This window comes from Misgurnus anguillicaudatus, chromosome 22 (genome assembly GCF_027580225.2).
Source record: "Misgurnus anguillicaudatus chromosome 22, ASM2758022v2, whole genome shotgun sequence".
NCBI lineage: Eukaryota > Metazoa > Chordata > Actinopteri > Cypriniformes > Cobitidae > Misgurnus > Misgurnus anguillicaudatus.
This window is the reverse complement of record NC_073358.2, coordinates 360,686-381,086: the sequence shown is the minus strand read 5'-3', so window position 1 is coordinate 381,086 and position 20,401 is coordinate 360,686. Positions and strand designations below refer to the sequence as shown.

General features: G+C 38.7%; 1 long non-coding RNA gene across 1 annotated transcript in view; it reads left to right on the top strand.

The window, feature by feature from the left end:
• Positions 1-8,628: 8,628 nt before the first annotated feature.
• The window catches only part of LOC129440754 (uncharacterized), a 63,490-nt gene continuing 51,717 nt past the window's right edge, over positions 8,629-20,401 (top strand). The window contains exons 1-2 of the long non-coding RNA XR_012365564.1: positions 8,629-8,883; positions 16,059-16,165. This is a non-coding gene — a long non-coding RNA (uncharacterized lncRNA). The remainder of the gene's footprint in view (positions 8,884-16,058; positions 16,166-20,401) is intronic.

The following is a 20,401-nucleotide window of genomic DNA, read 5'->3' as shown; positions in this document are numbered from 1 at the left end:
ACACTCTTTCTGATCTCCTCATGTGCTTCTTTTGTGCTCCTCCTGTGCTCCGTCTGTACTCCTCCTGTGTTTCTCCTGTGCTCCTCCTCAACTCCTTTTGCATTACACCTGCACTTCTCCTGTGCTCCTCCTGTGTTTCTCCTGTGCTTCAGTTGTACTCAACTTGTGTTTCTCCTGCGCTCTTCCTCAACTTATTTTGCATTACATCCACACTCCTGTGCTCCTTCTGTACTCCTTCTCAACTCCTTTTGCATTACAATCACACTCCTCCTGATCTCCTTCTGTACACCTCCTGTGCTTCTCAACCCATTTTGCATTCCCCCTCACTCCCCCTGATCTCCTCCTGTGCTTCACCTGTGCTCTTCTGTACTCCTCCTCTGTTTCTCCTGCGTTCCTTCTGATCCCCTCCAGTGCTCCTTCTTTACTCCTCCTGTGTTTCTCTTGCGCTCCTCATTTAACTCCTTTTGCATTACACCTGCACTCCTCCTGATCTCCTCTTGTGCTTCTCCTGTGCTCTTCTGTACTCCTGTGTTTCTCCTGCTTTGCTCCTGTTCTCCTCCTTTGCTCCTTCTGTACTCCTCCTGTGTTTCTCCTGCGCTTCTCTTTTAGCTCCTTTTGCATTACACCTGCACTCCTCCTGATCTACTCCAGTGCTCCTCTTGCTCCTGCTGCACTCCTCTTGTGCTTCTCATGCACTTTTCCTGTTCCTCAATGTCCCAGCATGCCTTAATCACCTCAGCTAACCGGAACCTTTACCCGATCGATTTGCAGTAATCATAAGTTAAGCATTAAAATGGAGAGGCATGTGGTGGGTCTGAGGGTCATTGAGATGTCCAGCACATGTGTTATATCAGAGCTTCGGTCTTATACCAATGCAAATATGGCATCATACAAAGCAATTCTGAAAGTCCTCAGACATCAAACACCGTCAGAAGTTGAAATATTGCCCTCCAGATCTCCAACGCAGGACGAACCTGCTGTAGCTCCTAAAGCTGAAATCTGTAGCGAGTTACTCGGCACTCGTGTGGCGTGCGTTAGCGAGACTCTGGGTAGAAAAGATGTGCGGTGAGGAGATGATGGGAGACAAAGAACAGGCGTCCTCTGCGGACGGCTCTCTCATGACAGGACCCAAACTCTGGGCCGCTGTGTAATGGATGAGAATCTTTCTCCAACCACTTCAAAGACTCTAATGGGTTACTGATAACACTGTTCTACAGCATTTTTGGGGTTCGCATCGAGCAGACACTTAAACTGAAGTGCAGGCTGTTGGCACCGTGCCAGCATACTGTAATGCTTTCTTAAACATTCACTCGTACAGACCGCTCATGTGATGGAAATGCCCAAAAAACATGCACGTGTGTGGCTAGATGTTGTGTAAAGTTGGCGTGAAATAACCGTCACAAATCTAATAATAACCGTTTAATCTAAAAATGTGATGTTATTCAGAGGGAAACAGGACATGTAATTCCAATGAAATGCATAACCAATTATCACAATAAAAATGTGCGTGGCTATATAAACAGTTTTTCTTATGTATCTACAGTTCTGCAGTGTATTTATGCTGTAATATGCTTTTGTGCTTTAGAAATAAGTTTGAATTGAAGAAGGTAATTTTAGTGTTTTTGTATTTTGATAAAAGACATTTTACCTTGTAATTCTTTGCACAATAATACCAAGACTGACTTGTTTCAGCAGGTTCAGGTTTAGTCTGTGCAGAGATGGACTCTTCTGATGATTTCTCTCATGCATTTTGTATGCAGGGTTAAGTTATGGCAGTTGAATTCATGCTAATGCATTTGTGATGTAGTGGTATGAAAGCTTTCTCCTGGAGGAGTGTGAAGGCTGTGAAGACGACATCCTCACACCCTTGTTCACATCCGACAGACATCTTTTAAACAGATTACATGCAGACTGCTTCATTTTTAATTGTAGTTGCATTTAAACACTCAGACAGGAAAAGATGTCGCAGGATTTTCATCATTCCAATAAACCAAAAAATGTGTCCCGATTCATTGTCATCCGTCACGCTGCTGTCATTTCACTTCTTTATAGAAATCATAAATCTCTTTGTTTATTATTTCAAGCTTTTGCTACACAAATAGTCACTTTTACCTGGAACTAAACCACATTTAATCTAAAATAATAAGAGTTAAATTGATACGCCATAAAATATCTTCAAGTAACATCCAACTGTGTTCAATTCTGATTGGTTGAGAAATGTGACACGTGCATGCATTACCTTTCTATAATCGCACCTCTGACCTGTCAAATGTCTTAAAATAACCACCAAAGCAATGTCTGTGGTAATTAACTTCGGTCCTTAAATTGTTTGAAAATAATGCAGACCTGCGCTGCGGTGTAATGCCACTTTGCGTCGTGCTATATAAAACATATCAACAAGTCAAATAAAATAAAAAAGTTTTGAATAGACTATATAATAAAGTTATACTAAAGTTTTGCCTGTTTGTATATAAATAAGGCATTCAGCTGAGATGGTGAGCTAGTTTTCCACTAACAGGAGTCCGGTCTAAAGTTTTAGCGGCAGTGAGACTCTGCTGATTGTAAACAGGTCTGTTAGTTTGGTGTATTTTATGATGTTTCTGCTGCTGTTAATATGGACACAGAGCTATATGGGCCTTTAGCAGTGCTGTTTAATTGGGGCTGGGTTCAGTCCGTCTATGAACATGCCTTTGTTTGCAGGATCTTTGGCTGTTTTCCAGAGCGGCTGTGTCAATACGAGCTGCTGAAATCTCACTCGCTCTTACACTGGATCCTGTGTTGATCTCTGTTGACCCTTTCTCTTATTCAGCTCCATATGAATATTAGATCATTATATTCATCACATGTAACATAATAAGAATAACGTAAGTTATTTAAAAGATAAACTGCATTATGAAGTTTTGCTGAGTAGAAGACTTTTAAAGAACAGTTCACACCAAAATTAAAATTCGCTTATAATTTATTCACCCTTGTGAATTCCCGTATATGACTTCCTTTCTTTGGGTGACCACAAAGCAAATTGACATATTTTTATTAAAACGCTTTGTCAATGTATAGCGCTTGAAAGTGATTATACGACAAGCTTTGAACAAAATCTGCAGCGTCTCCGTTTTTTTGTGTCTTACAGCCATAATAATATTTAGTCACAAAAGAAAGTCATATAGATGTGAGGTTGCATAAGGGTATAAGTAATAAAATTTTTAACTTCTGGGTGAACTATTCTTTTTGTACAAAGTACAATTCCATGTTCGATTAAAACTGTAAAGATGAGGTTCAAACTGACGTTTGACCGAATGGCCACTGGAGGGAGTTTGGTCATTGACGTGCCCTCGTGTTCGACTGTGGATCTGATCTGAATCTGCCCTTTGTGTCGTTGGGGGGGCTTTTGAAGAGAATTCTTGTCCAAACATTCTGCACGAGGGTTTGTATTCATTGCACCCTGCTGCTATTGATATCATTACGCGGGGCTCTCCAGCTGAGAGGAGGGGCTCCGGACGGGCGGATGGGAGCTGGTGGAGATGGAGGCCCTAATGAGATGTGACACTGGCTCCAGGTCGACCGAGCATCCACCGGAATTCTATGGGAGCCGCACTTTCCCAGTCAGCGCATTAGATCAAAGATCATTACCTGCTAATCAAAACACATGAGCATGAGGCTCCGCTCGTCTGATGGCCGCGATGGCGATGGTCAGAGCTGCTCGACCCGCAGAGAAGAATTACACCCGTTCACTTCACACACAAATGCGAAATGAAGCTTTCAGAGATTTTTGATTCGTTGGAAACAGGTTGTATTTAATTTGTCGTGTTTGTTTTTTGCACATACTGGGATAATTTAAAATCGCTACCATTTGGAAGATAAAAAACTACAAGATTTGTCTTCTCTGATCGGTCAATGAACGAAACTCAAGCTATGACATCACATGCAGTGAGAGCCGTCGAGCCGTAATGTTGTGTGATATAATTCGAGATGGGCAAGGAATCTCTCTATAGTGATGATGTGTGGTGCAGTTTGTTCGGACCCGCCCTCAAATGCTGACCCGAGGTCATTCGCTCCACTCCTCCAGGTCTGAACTGATCTCAGATCTGCTTTTGGGACTGACGTTCTTAAAGGGAACCTCCAGCCTGTTAGGGGTTCAGCTGCGGCCTAATAATCTGGACTCTAATCCTATTTCGCTTGTGCCACTGTTGCTTCATTAGGGTCAAATCTGAGTGCAGCAAAGCGACGTTGAGATCTTGAGGGATTTGTGAGTCTCAGTGTCAGAATACAGACAGTCGCTCCTTTCATCCTAAACCCCAGTGCAGAAGACGGCAGTCTGATGTTATTTCTCATGTGATGGCATTCAGAAAACATTGTCCTCGTGTCCGAGTTGAATGGATGTTATTTTAAAACGGGTCCTACATATAACGCATCTACAAGTCTTTCAGTGTATGGATATTGCTTGCTTGACAGGACACGTATAGACTTTAAACAAGCTGAATTTCAATGCATTAGCTACTGATATGTCATTCCTGTGGGATGTACGATAATGTGCTCTTTCAGAAGTGGGCGGAGCTTATGTCTAGTGGAGGAGGAGGGGCTCTGAGAGAGAGAGAGAGAGAGAGAGCGGAGGGTCTATTGCTCACTAATCGTTTGAGTTTCTGCTCCGCTGAACAGTGTTATGTCTCCATTAGCAGGGCTTTGTTTCATGAGCTCTTACACATTCACTGCTGTCTGGTGCCATACAGACTCTCTGATCAGAGACTGATGAAGAATACAACTCATGATAAGACACAAATCATGACATAAAATGAAGAAGACTGTCATTATGAAATGTACAACTTGTGACATGGAGAATTTAAAATTGAAATGTGAATATGCAGAGAAATGACACAAGGCCAAAAATTTGATCAAATAATGTATTATATTAATTTTCTTTACTTTCACCACACCCATTGGTTTGTCCTCAGGACATTTAAAATATATTGCATGTGGAGATATCCTTTTGAAACTTGAGAAGAGGCTTCCATTGTAATCAGAAAACCTTTTATTAAAAACTTGGTTCAGAAGATCACAGAAAGCGAATGGTGTTTTGAACAACATGAGTGTAAATAATGACAAATGAAAAAAAAATAGTTTTTTAAAGATGTCTGTTGCCTTATGTGGACGATACTGATGCCCTCTTAGAATTTTAAAGCTGATGCTCCTGTTTCAAGTGATCATCCCGCTTATGTTGTGTCAGTCTCGGTGTTAACAACATCATATGGACGTCTCTTCTGCTGCTCTAAATTTCAATGACATCTAACTGTCTTACAGGCTCTTACAAGAGATTGCAGTTACTGTCTCTAAGTTTTTATGCCTATTTAATTAATTATCTCAATGACATGGACTGCACACTTTGGCAGATATATCTGCTGTAAATGAACCTGTACTTGTATGATTACACTACAGGATCTCTGCAAAAGTTAGATGGACATTGAATAACACCAGAGGATGAGCTCAAGTGGATCTTTATGTGTCAACATGCTGCCATGGTGTGAAGGAAAGCTCTCTTGTATATTGATTTTAAGATATGCTGATGGCTTCTCTGAATTTTCCGGATCTATACCTGAGGTCTTGGGAATGGATCTGGTCAAGCAGGACTCACAGCTTTCAATTTACTCCAGGTTGTGTGATAGTTGTCCTGCGACAAGAATCAATCCATCCTGGACTATTGTCTCAGTTTAATAACACATCACCCGCTTGGCTGTCTCTTCATTCTCCGGAGCTTCCCTTGTTGGGGTCACAGTCACTTTTATACCCCAGTGGGGCAGGTAAAGTACCATCAACCCCTCTGAGACCCCCAAAGAATCAATAATCCACTAGAGCGGAACAATCAGCCACTGTAAAGCTCCATTTTCCACCTTGTCATTTTGAAACACAGCTAATGTTTTTTTATGCTTCACACTCTGGATTGATATCTGTTGCTTTAAAGCGCTCGCACCTGTCAGGATCCAGCAACCGGGTGCTTTTAGTTTGGACTTCTTTGCCGTTGGAACTTTGTGTCTTTCCTCTGTTGTTTTTTACAGAAACTGTTCCCATTTCATTTGAAAATGTAATCATATTTATCTGACCGATTCCAATTTAGTTGTAAATTTGAAGAGGTGTCAAACCTATCACAAGTACTGTATGGAGTGCCGCAGAGCTTAGTGCTTGGACCTCTGCTTTTTTACCACTGGGGAGCTATAATTTAGAGACATGGAGTTGCTGCTTCTTTGATAATACTCAGCTGTATATTTCTTCTTCAGACAAAATGCAGAATGCATAGCTGATATCAAACAATGGATGACTAGCAACTTTCTGCTAGTAAATTCTTAATTGTCAGACCAAAAACTTCCAAATGTAAAAATCCAGAATACTGTGTAAAGTCTTGATGGATTTCCCTCATTATCACATTTGACAGCAGTCTATCACATTACAAATCTTTGTAAAGAACTTTTTCATCTTAAAAATAGATCAAAACTATGAAACAAGCTCTCTGTTAAATACTGAAAAGTTAATAACTAAAAGTAACTAAAGAAACATCTTGTTAATCTGTTAGTTCAACACTGAAGTTACGATTTCATGACTCAAAGCTAAGAGCTGAAAGTGTTTGTATGTACTGTATTATGTTAACAATAATCCAATATCACACACATTGATTTTTTTCTGTTCTGGTAATAATGCAGAAATCAGGCGTCTTCATGCACTCGCTGATGAGTGGTTGAAACAGACCTGAGACCCTAATAGTGTGAATGTGGAATGTAAATGAATGACACTTAAGGAAAACACACACACAGACACGGAAAGATGGATAGAAATAAGAACATTAGTTTAGAAAAATGTAAAGAAAATTCCTGTTAAAAGTGCCGCCTGTTCAGTGGATTTGAGAAGCGATGCGGTTTCTTCTTGATCCTGGTCTTATCTGTGATGTGTAAACAGCTCAAGCTTATCTCATGCTGAGATTGATGAAGGAACAGGTGTCTGATCCATACACATGTTTGAAAACTCTTTATGTTAGTTTAGTCTGTGTATGTGGATCAGCAACGTAATGAACTTTCATGTATTGTAGAGACGTAGCGATAGTTATTGTTAGATAAGGTGACGCTTTGTTGCCATTGGTAGGGTATATTTCTTCAAGCACATTTGTTTACAGCGCACATTCTTTATCGAGTTCAATTTAATGAAAAGTTCCAAATTCCCTTCTGCCGTACACACCCAACGTGAAGCAACACCTTCCTCGCTCTAAATTACTTGCAGGATTTAACTTTGTGTCATATTTTTAACTTGCACGAAGAGGCGAATACTGCATGTTTTCATGTCAATTGCGCCGCCCCAATTCATGGCATTTGTGTTGCCCCATGCAGGTTCAAGTCTATTTGTGTCTGTTTGCGTCTTTGCGTTGACTAGCATGCAATCTACTTGCGCGAATCGGTGAATTTGCGTTTGGTGTGTAAGCCCCATTACTGTCACAGTGGCAAATTATGTGCCAACCCTTCTGAATAAAAAACATCATCTATTCAACAGGATGAAGATCTTCATCTCATAACACTTCAGAGAAATCTCTGTAGCAAGATGATGGCCAATGGAGATCATCAGAACATCCAGTTAGTCAACACGTATGGGACCTCTTGTGAGGATGGCAGCGTATCAGAGCGCTGAAGTGGTGAATAATCTCATCTCTTCTGGTCATACAGAGATCTTCAGGGTAAAGCTTCTTCATGAGCGCTTTGTGCTCTGATGAACGTACGAGAGCCTGAATGACCACCGGCCGCTCTCGAACCGTCATCTTTATCAAGCTGCACGGACAGCAAGTAGATCCTCGGGTAAAAATAACAACATGTGCGTTCTGTCAGGCTTATCTTGACCCTAAGAGTTCATTTGTTGAGTCCTCTCAATCTGTCCAGCACTATTTTAGTCTTGTGCTGCACTGCCGCTTTCATAGATAAATGTGATCGGTGGGCGATCGTCTGAAGTCTAAACGTCACCTGGCTGTTTAATGGTTATTCGTGTGACCAAAGTTTCATTCCCCTATCACAGTGTGCCATCTGACTTCAATATTTCCAACATTCATTATTTTGAGTCATTTGGTTTACTGTAATGATAAATGTATGTGCTTTTTGGAGCTTCACTATGTAGTAGACCTCCTTATAATAAGATAACCAGATGGAATTTTAATATAAAGTCAACAGGAGAAATGAAGTCATATACTTCTGGAATTAATATGAGAGAATTCTTATTTTTGGGTGAACGATTCTGAAGAAAAGCTAAGCACAGGTGTGTGTGTGTTTATGCATGTGTGTATGTGTTTATGTATGCATGTCTGCGTGTGTGCGTATGCGTGCATGCATGGAAATCATGCATGCAAAAGTGCTTATCAAGATACTGAAGTGTCTCTGTAAACTGTGTAGATGATCTGGATTCAGTCAGATTTGCAGAATAGAAGGTGTTTGTGTGAAAAGTCAGAGAGACAGACATCTTCTTTTAAATGGTGCATGAGTAGTTCACTCTTTGATGTTGCTTCACAAAAGTCTATAATATTGCAAAATGAGAGCATAAGTTAATTTTCACAGGAGTGAAATCCCATCAGTGATGTGTTTCTCTCTCTCTCTCTCATTGATATTACAGCCTGGTGAATATATCTTTACATTACAGTGACGTTCTGCCCTCCGGGGGTTAAGAGAGAAAGCAGCTCTTAAAGAGACACTGCTTAACCTCGACCCGTGTGTATGTGTGTGCCGGAGCACTTCACACAGTGTTTACATTCTAGCCGAAGGTTTTTATCTTCCCGAGCCTGGGATCCCTCGCCGCAGACGTACACGATCTCCTCGTGCTGTCACAGTCTCATCTGTCTTCACCAGAACTTCAGCACACACCGGCTGTATGGAGGTTCGTCTATATAGTCTCTCTAAATATTCCTACAGTTGAATTTACTTCAAAATGATTTTCCCGTTCACATATCTGAAATTTATGCTTAAATACATTACAATGTAAAGAATGCACAAAAGTAACACACATGGACTGAAAAAGTTTCCCTGTAGTCAAGAATTCATAGATATAAATATGTGAAATAGTCCCCACATCCACTCTTCTCTTCTGCAGCACCTTGTTCCATAGAGATAAATGTACATTTTTTACATTTATGTTTTAGACACATAACTGCTAAGTTTGGTTTTACACAATGCATACGTAATCTGAGCATTTGCAGCAGTATAATCTTTAAGTGCTGATGTTATCAGATTACAGCTTTGACCCTGCACATATATGCAGCATTGAAGCAGAGCTGAAGCAGCAGTGCTATGATCGTTTCATTACAAAGTCTATGAGACATTCATACATAATATCTATAACTTCTGTTCCATGCATTCAACTGTGATTATGTGATTGGTTACATGTTTGTGACAATGGAAACCAGGGATGTGATTTTTCATATAAATACGGCTTTCCGTATTTTCTGACCTTGGCGTAGAAAATCACGAATTGTCATTGAATTGTCTAAATCACGTAACTCCAATGAATTTTATTTTTGTGATGGTGGGGGGGTATGCACGTTTTGTTTGTAGACGCGCACTTCGTCGTCATCAACATGTATCTCAGCATGTATCTTTGCCGTTTTGTTGTTTACATTTTACATATTTATAGTGAGAATGGTGAAGAACACTGACAGGCAGGTGACAAGTACCACGAGAATGATTCAAGAAATCATAAGGAAGTCTGCCTTCCAATCACTCTCGTGCTACTTTGATGTCATCCACCTTTTCGGTGTTCTTCACCGTTCTCACTGTAAATATATACATGTAAACATGTTAAAACTGCTAAATATTGCATGAAATACTGTTAATACAAATTGGTTAATGCTTGACAGACTGAATGGTTCATGCAGTCAGAAAATACTATTTTTTTTGTGGGAAAGCAGAAAAATCACACATACATGAAACTAATTGCTTCAGTAATAATTAGTCAAGAGTCAAGTAATTTGCATGTGTTTATAAGCCTCATAGTTCCTTCTTTTTTTGTCCTTGGCCAATTACATGCCTGGGAAACAAAGATGATGGACTGTCTCTAATTTTATGGAGAAAATATTCCGCAATGATGTTGAATGATAAATTTGCTCATTAATTGTCTTAAAGCATATAAAAAACACATAGAATTTCCTCAAAGTGGGACTGTTACAAAATTAATACAGTAATTTAAATACAGTAAATACTTTTAAAAGTAAATACAGTAATGCATTTGAGACAATATTAATAAGAAATCTTTACACATATTTTGTAACAAGTAAAACCTTTTTAAACATGTCAAACCTTTTAAAGTGACTGCAAGTAAACATGACATAGAATAAATGTTCTAGCTGAACTTAAAATTTATAAATATGTTTAAAAAACAAATTGCCAAACCAACTACCATGAATATTATGTTGATATTACAAAGATGTTTTACAGAAGCAAAGTTCAGAACAGAATATGCAGCACATAAGTACACAGATTCTTTATGAATGTTCAAAGTATTTATTATGTTTTGAATACAAAGCAATACATTTCCTCAAGTACCAAGTGAGTTGCAAATTTATATAACACATACCAACATGACATAACGCAAAGTAATACAATATAACGCGCAGCATCAGTATAATAATATTTCGGGTGACTGCTGACGTAGTGCATTCAGGTGTCTTTTAGTGTAAATGCGAGTCGATTCTGAGGTCTGGCCGAGCATTCGCTCCAGCTTCAGCGCAGACAAAGAGCCAACCCTAGTCAAAAAGATGAATGTGAATCCACTCCTTCTGAAATGCTCTGATTGGTCAAGCAGGTCCAGTCTGCTGTGATTGGTCGTTTGCTCAGGGGGGGACAGAAATGTCACACCCTTTACCATACTTGATTTACCCAAAAGCATGTGCTGTAGCTTTAACTTCTTACATGTAAACAGTGATATCAGTCCAACACACAGAACGACATTCACACAGATTTACCAGAGGTGGTTTCATCCAGTTTTGCCTTCAGTTTAATGCGTGTCAAACTCAACACCTGACAGATCTGAAAATATTGACCTTTTTACCTGGAAACCATGATTTTTTTTCATAATGATGGTTGCTTTGAGCAAAACAAATATCAGATAAAGTGAGTTGTTGTGTTTTTATCTTGTGGTATTTCCACCTTTTGGAGCAAAGAAAACAGCACATCTCTCTGGTGTAGTGTCAATATATGTCCTCAGATCAGTTATGTTATCTCCTGATGATGACTCTATTCAGAGTATGATGATGACTTTGTAGATACAATGGTGGCCATCATTAGGAGATTTAGGTCATTAACCTCATCTAGCAAATTTGAATCTTTGAGTTTTGTATTTTATATTCAAACATCAACGTTACACTAACTGAAGTTGTAAAAGCATAATATGACTCCTTTAAAGAATGATCATCTGAGGATTATCATTTAAACAAGTGACAGAGCTCATGCTAAAACATCATTAAAGGTTCTCTAAGCGAATCTGTGTGTTGATTTTTGAAATGTGTTTTCAAACAAACTGAGCGTAGTTAACTCCTCCCCCTCCCTTCCATGCTTCCTTGAACGTGCCCAAACCCAACCCCCAAATCCTTCTTGGCGTTTATTGGTTAGAACACTTTGTTATGGTTTCTGGTGTAGGTTTGGCCAGTTTGTTTTTATTGCAGTTTGTGGAGGCTGGGCTGTCTACAGAGATCGCGTTTTTTTACAGTTTGATCAGCAGACAGGAAGCAAGCAGATAGTGAGGAGATGTTTGCTGTATGTAACAAAAAAATTTTTATGGTCTAAAACGCGTGAATTCGCTTAGAGAACCTTTAAGTACTAACCTTTTTCTGCTAAATGGGTAAAAGGGAAAACTTTACAATAAGGTTGTACTAGTAAACTAAACAAACATAATATAGTTTTTCAATGTATTAATTATTGCTAATGTTAGGTAATGTCAACACCAGTTATTCATGTTAGTTCATGGTGCATTCATATCCATGGGTATTGATTATTTTTCACTAAACGCCCATCTGACCTGTCAAATGTCTTAAAATAACCACCAGAGCAATGTGGTAACCATGGTATATAATAATTGACCCCGCTCCTTTAAATTATGTAAGGAATAATTGACGACGGGCCATTGAATTATAAGAAAATAATGCACACCAAGGTGGTAACCGTTACACCGCAGGTGTGCATTATTTTCAAATAATTCAAAGGACCGGAGTCAATTATTCCTCTTATACCACGGTTACCACAAACATTGCTCTTGTGCCTATTTTTAAGACATTTGAAAAGTTAGGTGTGCGGTTTACAGAAAAATAATCAACACCCATAGAACATTTCTCAGCCAATCAGAATACAGTATTCAACAGACCCGTGGTATAATTGAAAATAATGCATACTACTTCGCGTTGTGCCACATTACCACCTTGGGTGCGCGTTATTTTATAATAATTCAACAGCCGTCGTCAATTATTCCTTACATAATAGTTATGATGCTTGATTTTATAAATGTAGTAAACGCAGAAATTAAGATGAATAAATGCTGTAGAAGTATTGCTAATTTTTACTTCATGTTATCTAATACAACCTTATTGTAAAGTGCCATCTATAGGTCAGTAAAGTGATTTGTTTTGAAACATTAACATTTTTATTTGGCCAGAACAAATGTGAAAGATATATTACTTGTTTACATTGACATTTTTTCACATATTTAGTTTTCGTGTTTTATGACGTACTTCATACGTTTTCATACGCAGTGCTGAAGCACAACATAAAGAAAACTACAGATTAATGAATTTAACTTCTCTGAATTGATGATGTTAATGTGTCTGTCTTTGTGAATTGCATTGGTTAACACTTGGTTGCCCAGTTTGTTTGAAATAAAATTTCAGGAATAAAATTCAGGTTTAATTGTATTGTTGCAAAGCATTGTTACCAAAAATAGACAGTAAAGAACAAACTAAAAATAATAATGACTCTAATATGAAAATACACTGTTATCTGTAGGTTTGTAAATGGGCCGTTGTATTTATAGTGTTGTTAAGAAGTGTGTGTGTGTGTGTGTGTGTGTGTCAAATGTTTAGGTAAAATGTATAAAATTATTTTTGGTCTTGAAATGTAATAATGTGGAAATATTATTTAATGAAATGACTTCAAACCACTACATAAAAACACTGTATACAGAAACCTCTGAATTTTACCATCACTTAATCATCAATTTGTTATGTGAATGTGTTAATGTTTCATTCATTAGACAACATCTGTCAGCACCTTAACAGGCTTGTCTCTCAAAATAAATGAAAGACAAACTAACAAACAGATATTTAACAAATAAACTGACAGAATAACTCCATCATATAAAATACAGATGAGTGCAGCGAGTGTCATTCACAAATGAAGTGTTCACAGGTTTTCTTTATATTCTTTTGGTGTTCATGCCAGCGTACAGCGTCTGCAGTCCAGAGGGCACAAACTGACATCACAAAGACATTAAGCTTTATGGATGGAGAGGGCAAAGACCACCGGTGAGATATCGAGTGTTGAGCTCTCTGCTGCGAAGAGACACGACTCCAGTCTATAGAGAGAGACGCTTTTATTGATATCATCAAGTCACACGTTGGCCTCTTCTGAGCTTCCTTGCTGTCTTTCCCGTTGTGTTTAGACCGCAGCGCTTGTGTTTTGAGCCCAGAGACTGTTATCTTCACCAGAAGAAGATGCTTCAAGACTCACTACATTTAGGAAGATCGATCGCTCAGTCTCAAAGAGGCCTGTATTGATTCCAGACTGCTGTGAGCAGAAAGTCTTGTTTAGCACCCTGAATCTTTCATTTTGGACTGAAACCTTTGCCTTTTGTTTTGCGGTAACGTTTTACTTAATTAAGAGAACTCAATGAAACCTCGTGTAAATGCTCAGCAACAGATTCTCAGTGAAACGTCAGATCCTGTTAGTTAACATGAGCCTGAACCCGCCGGTCTACAGGGTGTGTGGGGTGATGACATTGATTTTGTGAATGACTGCAATGTGATCAGACATGACCCAATGGCCTCATATTATACATTTCAATAAATATATATATATATATGAAGAGTTCAGATGCAAAACCCTCTAAGTGCATCTGACATATTTTCTTTTAAATGAGCATTTTTATGAGGCTCTTATGATTAGGTTCAGTAATATGACTTTAATGGCCATGTAAAGGTTATTAGTCACTCATTTAAATGTCATCTTTTCACAAATGTTGCTTAACCTCTTCAACCCTAGGACCCTGTCCCGGGTCCAAAATTTCTCATTTTGACTTAATATAAAATATTCTTTTAATTGTTAATGGTCTGTCATGGACCCCAGTAACACATATGATATACTGTTTGAAAGCTTAGAGTCTCTACTTTCTGCAGATATGCATCACTTTGAGAAATCTTTTACTGTAAGAAAGTTATTTACACTTAATTTACACTATCACCCCCCCCATAATTTTGTATATGATTTAATATTCACATATTTCATATTTTTAAAATATGACAAACATGGGCAAGTCTTATATCAAATGAAAGCTCTCATTCTCAGGAATAAGGCTACAGTGTTATTTTTGTTCTATTATTAACACATATCCAACAATAGTTGAATTAATAATAAGGTAAAAAATCGTCTTTTGTAAACGTAAGTGAAACTTGAGCATGAACTGCCTCAGATAGCACATATAGCCACAAATGATACACCATCTTTTCTCTTAGGTCCTACTCTAAAAAACGAGTCCATTCACAGCATTTTCTTTGGTTGTGTGCATAATTAATCCCTTGCTATTTATTATAGGTGCAAAACAAAAATTTTATATTTATATGAAAAATGTATTTTCGCACACTTTAGTAAAATAAGAATAACTTTTGAATTCGACATGCTAAATAGATTATTCTTTTTTTTGGGTGTTTACTGTCTGCTAACAGCCAGAACTGTCTGCAGTCTGCTAGAGCACCCAGAACCAGAGTTATACACTATCAGAGACAGTATTCACAACATAAAAAAAGAAAATTTGGTGTTTCATCGTATGAAAAACAACATAAATAACAATATTTTTCACAAACAGCAGCTTTTTATGTAACTTCAAAGTGTTTTCTTTAAAATGATATAAAGCAATTGCATTTATTCCACTGTATGTGGTTATGAGAGCACTTCAAATATTTTTAGGTGGAAATTAAATACAAAAAGGGTATTATTCCTCCCTTCAGTTGGAGTAAAATAACTTTTGTATAGATTATGATAGAGAAAAAAATCCTTTTTCCTCTGTAAGCTGGCAAAACAAAACTGTCTGCAGGGAGCTGAGGCACCCAGGGCTAGAGTTATACACTTTTAAATAAAAACTTTAGAAAAAACCCATCAAAAAGCGCCTATTTATTTTTGTGTTTATTAGAGGACTGACAACACATACAACCATGTTTAGCACTTTCAACAGTGTTTTATGTAATTTCAAAGGGTTTCCTGTAAAATGATACCAAACATTTGTATGTAAACCTCTGCATGTGGGTATGGGAAGCTTTTGAAATTGGGTAGGCCAAGTCCAGGCGAAAATCCCCAAAATAGCTTCAGGGTGGAAGAAGTTCATTTCATTGGTATTTAACACATTTGACTGTCGCTGCAAAACCCTCTTAGTGCATGCAAGCATTTTTGGCAAAAACTTCAAAATAAAAATCCACTTGTTTGGACAATACACAGTAAACTATTGCAAAATCAATAATGATGCAAATAGAAGCATTGCAAATAATAGCTCAGTGGTATAGCATTGTGTTTGGAACGCAAAAGGTCATGGGTTTGAACCCAGGGAACTCAAGTACTGATAAAAATGTATAGCATGTAATGTGTACTGCAAGTGGCTTTGGATAAAAGTGTCTGCCAAATGCATAAATAATAATAATGAAAGTCAAAGTGTAAAAATGAAGAAACTGAAGCACACAATAGATGGTGCTGTGGTCCATGTACTGGTTGTATTCAGATCCAAGTACTCACAGGGGAGAAAAATTTCAATATGATCCACGGTCGTTTTGCACTTCGTCATCTAATTTATCTTTCGTGCACTTACAGGACAAGCTGATTCTGTCAACAAATCAACGTGGCGTTTCGAGGATTCTGACAACAACGCAGTATTTCTGAATGGCACGTGGCCTGGATCAAGCACATTTGAAGCAAAAGTATTTGATAACACATAATACGTGCCGAGAACATTCGGATAATATCAGTATCTCGTTTTTGACAGAGGTGGCGTTTAGTGGCTTTTGCATCTGAGCTCTTCATACACATATATGTAAATATATAATGTACATAAATTTACTTTCTTGAATTTTTTCCCCATTTTGTTCTGATTGCGTTGAGGCACACTCATAGAACGAATGTGTTAAAAACAACACGTTAGTGTTGATTCTGGGACAACACACTAAATGCGTTGTCCCAGAATCCACCCATCTCTGTGTTATTATCGAAACAACACATTTTGTGTTACTTTAACACAAAATCAATACAAAATGACACATAATGTGTTAACAGCTTAACGTACAAAGATGTGTAAAAAAATCAACACATCCTTTCTAAGAGTGCAGAGGCTTTTTTTGAAAATTGCAGTAAAGTCTTCACATTACAATGACTTTTAATTTTAAAAGATGCATGAAAATCTAATTCCCCGTGAAATGTTATTTTATTTTTTTTTGCCAGACTTTATTTATAAAGCATGTGTATGCACAAAACGGGGCTGGAAACGTGCGTATGCCAGTTCCCACGCAAAGGTTGTGATCTATAAAAAACTAATTTGACAGTAGAATGGGCTTGCAGGGTGGGATCTTCATGTACGCACAGTAGCAGATGATCTGTGAGTTATAAAGGGAACATTACTTTGTTTTAGAAGTCTTAATATTTTTTGGCATATGCCATTTTTGGCTTTTGTGTGTACGTAGAATTTTAGGAAGGATCCTTTTTAGTTCCTTATAACTTTTTAGTTTTATAAATGAGACCTGTGGTCATTGTTAATTAACCAAGGGCCAAAAAGAACACAAAGCATTCTGGGTAATGTTAAAAGTTGTCACGCCCTAGGTCCCATCTACATACTATTCATCCTAACTAGTATTTGAAATTAGAATTATGTCCCAAATCATAGTATGTTCAAATGAGTATCAATAAAGTTCCTAGATGGTCTACTGTGTAGAGTAAACATTCGAAGTGTAGATCCATGGACACTCAAACGTCTGTTATCACACACAACTCACCGTGAAAGGGTATAGTTGTGCTACACAGAATTAACAAATTAAATAAATGATGCATCACTAAAACAATTAATCAAACTACGGAGTAAAAATTACATGACAAGTAATAAATGAAGAAAGCTTAAATGTAAAGATGAGTTGTATTCAGAATGTGTGCATACTCTTTCGTTCTGCACTTAAAAGTAGGGCATAGTATGAGTAAGCGTATTGGGGCGCAGCTAAGTTTAGCGTTTAATAGGGGTGTCACCGTGAGGCAGAAAGTGCAATACATTTTCCAAAATGTGCACCAACAAGCTTTGCACCCTTGGTGTGCCAATACCATAATCATAAACACACAGGAACACCGCAGGGCTGCGTACTGAGCCCTATACACATTCTTCATCCACAACTGTGTAGCCTCCCAGAACAACAGAAGCTCCATTACATTTGCTGTCTTTGGACTGATAATGGGACGTGATGAATCGGCATATAGGAGAGAAGTGGCTGATGTGGTGTCAGAATAACAATTTCTCCCTAAAGGTCAAGAAAACTAAAGAAATGATTATTGATCTGAGGAGGAGGAAGGCACAGCACTCAGCACAAAGAAGCAGCAGTTTCAAATTTCTAGGTGTTTATATCACTGAGGATTTTACCTGGTCTGGCAGTATTACAGAGCAAAAAAGTCACATCAGCGTCTGCACACCTTAAAAAGGCTAAAGAAATGTGTCATGCGAGGACAAATCCTCAACAACATCTATACGTGTGCGATGGAGCGGTTGAGGATGCTTTCTATCGCGGTCTGATTTGGCTGCTGCACAGTACAGGATAGGCAGCAGATAGTAACATACTTTATATGTATGCATATGTACACTATATGCTGTTTCTCATCATGTTTATATCTACTGTATTTGCTGTATGTTTGCATGTCTGTGTGAAGAATTTCATTGTATAGTGCAACAGTTGATTGCAATCAAATCTAAAGGGATTCCAGTCAGTTTCTGTAAATATTTTTAGCTGGACCAAAAAGTTTAGAAAAACGCAAAGACGAGTGACAGAGAACGATGCCGTCAACGACAAATAACGAGGAAGACAGATGCAGGCCCTCGCCACGAGACTGGAGAATATTTTCCATCTGGAGGAGGAATGCAGGTGACGGCAGAGGGACTCTCGTACCTTTTCCCACAGCCGATGCTGTAATACTGTAGATGGAGGGAATCGGGTGCCTTATCGGTCCTAATGATTAGACAGCTGGAAGTTATTTGGCAGTCCTGCTTTCAGATTAGCCTGCGAAACCCCCGCCGGACCATCCAGCCCTCCCTTGACAAGGACTGATGGAGGCGTTCTGACATGCAGTACAATCTGATACGAGTGCATTTTACATCAATGCCACGGTTTTACCCTCGGTTATCTCTGGACCTGTGATTTTAACCATGCCGTGGCTGTTCGTCTGTCTCCCGGGCCTGCCTAATAAATCATTTGACCTGCTGAGAGCATCCAGGATTGAAATAATGCTTCTCACTTTCTTCCCTATATCAGGAATGATAACTGAGGTGGTGTTGTGTATTAAAGCATTGAGCAGTGCTTACAGTGGCTCTGTACCTGTTTGATTTACCTTCAGACCCTCTAGCGTCTGTTTTGGCCTGGCTTTGACGCGTCTTCGGGTCCAGACCGGGTGCTGAAAGACTCCAGACTGCAAATCTAGAGCTCCACACAGATGCTGTACGTCAGCGGCCTGATGCATGTCTCTGTTGATACCCCAGACACTTTTACAAGAACCAGAAAATGTGCTGTCTGATGGAGGCTTTTCCCTATTTGTGACCCATTTTTTGGCTTCGATGTCATCACGGCTTGTTACGGTGTGAAATGCAGAAATAGCCGAACGCATTTGCGATGGATGTGTTGTCTTGTTCTTGTAGGGTGCGGCCGGTGGAACGATGTTTCGATGACCGTTCGACTCGGAGCGGCAGCTGTGTTCGACTCCTGCGCCCGCTACGCTTTACTCTTGGCTTCGTCCTTTTTGAACCGCTCATCCGTCACGAGTCCATCTTAATGAAGTAATCCCCCTCTCGTTTTTCTCTCCTCTGGAATGCTCTTGTTCTTTTTGTTCCTCCTGCTCATTCGGGGCAGCGACAGTCATTTATTTTGTGGATTCTGCGTGGAGTAGAGCCACAGTTCATCATTACTTCAGCTTCCCTATAGATCTGTCTGTAAATCTGTGGCCTGTAACTCTTTATTTTCTTCTTCCACTGGAAGATGCAATATCTGTCATTGTTTGGCACATATGTTTATAATAATATAACATGTATAGACTTATACGAATAATTAAGGGATTGGCATTCAAATACATTGAAATGTGCATATTGTTTCCACACTGACTTTATTCACATTGCACAATAATTTGGTTTTTGAATATTTTAGTGACTTTGATTGTGTGAAGTGTTCATTCCCATATTGGACAAATACCAGCTCAGATTAGTCAATATATCAATCTGTTTCTAATGTAACACACAAACACACACGCACACACACACACACACGCGGCAAGATATGGATTTGTTTTGTGGGATTATTAAAGTGTACAAAAGCAGATGATGTAATTAATGATGGTAACCCTTTCCACTTAAACCTTCAAGGCCTTTGAAAAACAGATCTGGTCTTCGAACATTTTTCAGAAACCCATGATATCATTCATCTTGAGTCACACATGCATGTTTGGCTGATCGGAAGATGCGTGGGGCGGCACGCTCATAAATCAGTCTTTAAGCAGTAGGGACGAGTCGGGAGGCTACAGGGTTAATGAATCTCTCCGGCTGGTCGGGGATCAGACTGTGAATGTGTAGGAGCAGGTTGTGTCCAACAGCCCCATCACTCAGATCAAAGGTGTCTGCTGGGAAGGTCACTGGTTTTGGTTGAAGACCTGTCCTGAGAAAGCGAGCGAGCGAGCAAATACAAAGGTCACTAACTGTCATTGCTTGTCTTATATATAATGCATTCACAATATTGTGACTTAACACAATTATGCCAATAATTGAAAGTTAGAAATAGAAAGCGAGAGCAGGTAAACGTGTATGTTTTCACTGCAGACAGTAATTCTGCTGATGTTATCATGTTTCACAATCATAATGAGAGAATCTTTTCATTAAACAAAATGTACAGAATGTCCTGGTTCAACAGAATAAACTAATGTTTCTATGT